This window comes from Belonocnema kinseyi, chromosome 2 (assembly GCF_010883055.1).
Source record: "Belonocnema kinseyi isolate 2016_QV_RU_SX_M_011 chromosome 2, B_treatae_v1, whole genome shotgun sequence".
Taxonomy (NCBI): domain Eukaryota; kingdom Metazoa; phylum Arthropoda; class Insecta; order Hymenoptera; family Cynipidae; genus Belonocnema; species Belonocnema kinseyi.
Window position 1 is genome coordinate 29,513,514 of NC_046658.1, and position 2,997 is coordinate 29,516,510.

Genomic DNA, 2,997 nt, shown 5'->3' on the forward strand with positions numbered 1-2,997 from the left:
TGTATTTTCAATAAATAAATAATATTTAATAAACAATTTTTTTAATTGTTTAAATTCAGGAATTTTCTAGTTCGGTTATTTTATAATTCAGCCATTTTCTTTTGGGATTCTTAAAATTCGGTAATATCTTATTGTCCGGAATTTTATTTATTTTATTTTTCGTGAATTTTCCAATTCGACTTTTATATTTCGAAACTTTTATAATTTCGGGAATTTTAATATTTGGTTATTTTTGAATTTAAGAATTTTACAGTGTCGAGAATTTTATTTTTCGGGATTTTTCAGTCGCTTTTTTCGAAAAATAAAATTCCCACATCACTGTAAAAATTTCGAAATTATAACATTGTCGAAATATAAAATTCCCGAATTGGAAAATTCTCGACATTTGATAAAATCCGAAAAAGTTATTTTTCATACAAAACTAATACCGTCTCATTTTTTATGATAATGTAAAAATTATCAACAAGATTTGTAGAAAATCTTTCAAAGAATAAAATTATTGTCCCGTAAGTTATAACCGAAAAATTACAATTTCAAAAAAATGAAAGTTGTTTTAAATATTGAGCTAGACTCGCGACCGGGATAAATCAGAAAATGAAAGTAAATTTGAACTTTGAACTGCAGTTCGAGTATTAAAAATTAAACAGTGATTTATTTTACAAGGTGAATCTGGATCTATTCAAAATTATATAATTTACATATTTTAACGTTAAAATTTGAACTGATTTAATTTCAAAGCCTTAGTAGTGACACAAGTGTAAAGCTCGAATTAATGGCTTCTTAAATGAACGCATTTATTCTATTTGAAAATATTTTTGAAGTATTATTTCAGTGCAAAATATTCCATTTTTAATCTTTTAGGTTTGGAAATAAAAAAAAACGATTTTCAATAGTAAAAAATTTGAAAATGAATTGTCACAATTTCAGAGTGACAAATTTAAACTTGCAATGTTACGATTATAATTGTTTAATTTTTATTTGTATTTCGAAGGTAAAAGTATTTCATTTTGATTCTTAAAAAACAGTTGAATAAGCATTAATTTAGAAAAAAAATCCAATAAGCTGGAGGTTTCTGAATGTTTCAAAGAAAAGAACAAAATTTGAAGCTTCTCAAGAATTTTGAAATATTAGGAAAACAATAAAAATTCCTAGGTAGATTCAAAATGATTTCTTATTTCGAAAAAGTACATTAATCAAAGAGAATGTTTAAAAATATTTCAAAACATTTCAAAAGATTTATAATATTAGAAAAAATCTGGAAGCTCTTAAAACAATTTTGTGTGCAGGATTTTACAAAAGTGTTAGGAAAAATATGAATCAGTCTAAAAGACTAAAAGAATAGAAAAGAGAATAGATACTTTTGATGATTTTGAAATGTTTTCAAATGTTGACTTTTTATTTTGAAAAATTGCATAATTTTAAGGGGAGGTATAAAAATATGGGACCACTGACAAAAATTCCGAAAGGGATGAATGAAAAATCACAAGAAATGTAATCTCCGGCACCTGAATAATAATTTTATAAAAATTGTATTAAAAAATACATTAAAAAACACGTGTGCTTTGAAAAAAAAAATTTTCTGCCTAAATTTCCTTCGTACCTACATAATAAAATTTTTGAAACAGACTTTGCAGTATTCAATTTAACAACGATTTATATCAAAATTTATTTTTATTATTTTTTTTTATTAATAAAAAATTCGATTTTTCGGAATTTTTTATGTTTTTTTCAAATACTATGCACATTTTGAAACAAATTTTTTCATCCAGAAATATATATTCGATTAATGTATTTTCAATAAATAAATAATATTCAATAAACAATTTTTTAAATTGTTTAAATTCATGATTCAGGCATTTTCTTTGGGGATTTTTAAAATTCGGTAATATCTTATTGTCTGGAATTTTATTTATTTTATTTTTCGTGAATTTTCCAATTCGACTTCTATATTTCGGGACTTTTATAATTTCGGGAATTTTATTATTGGTTATTTTTCAATGTACGAATTTTACAGCGTCAGGAATTTTATTTTTCGGAATTTTTCAGTCGCTTTTTCCGAAAAATAAAATTCCCACATCACTGTGTGCCGACAGAAACTTTCCGAATTATACAATATCCGGGCTAGACAACTCTCTAATTTGAACAATTAAAAACACTTATTTAAAAAAAATTTTTTTAGAAGCATAATAAAATATTTTTACCGAGGGAAAAACTTTTTTAATGTTTAAAGTTTCTAAAAATTATTGTTTGAATTAAAAATAACAATAATTAAACAAATGTATTTTTGGATAAAAAAAAGTTATTTGAAAATGTGCATTGTATTTTTGTACATCACAGAAAACGCTCGCAAAAATAAAATTATTATTTAAAAAAATAAAAGTCGCGTAAAATCAGCCTGCCTTGAATCCTGCAAAGTTTGTTTCATTTGAAGCTCACGTGTTTTAAATTTATGTTTGTATCACATTTTTACACAATTATTGTTCTTTTAAATTAAAACAATAATTTAAAAAAATTAAACTTAAAAAAAAATTTGTATAATAAAAATATTTGATTATTGTATTTTTAATAAATAAATAATATTGACCACATAACTGTTTTCTCAATTTCTGCAATACGGGAATTTTCTAGTTTGTACATTTTATCATTAGACAGCATTCGGCCTGGAGTATTATTATTCGGGAATTTTCAAGTTCGATAATACTGTAAACTGTCCAGAATTTCATTATTCTAGAATTTTTTAATTCGGGATTTTCAGGTTTAAGCATTTTGTTATTTCGGGAAGTTTACAGTGTCGAAAATATTTCAAAAATTTAAAAAGATTTATAAACTTGTAAAAAATCTTGAAGATTTTGAGGCATTTAAAACTCCTGAAAAACTTAAATAATAACTTGAATTTTATATATATAATTAAAAATTTGTCATAAGGACAACCGCAGGATTTCGTCGGGAGCGGGTGCTAATCTGAAAAATTGCACCCGCTTCCAGCGAAATCGCGGT

At 24.3% G+C, this 2,997-nt stretch overlaps 1 protein-coding gene across 1 annotated transcript in view; it reads right to left on the reverse strand.

The window, feature by feature from the left end:
- Window positions 1–2,997, reverse strand: part of LOC117166858 (apoptosis-inducing factor 3) — a 222,802-nt gene that overhangs the window by 219,060 nt on the left and 745 nt on the right. The gene's annotated exons all lie outside the window — the stretch shown is intronic.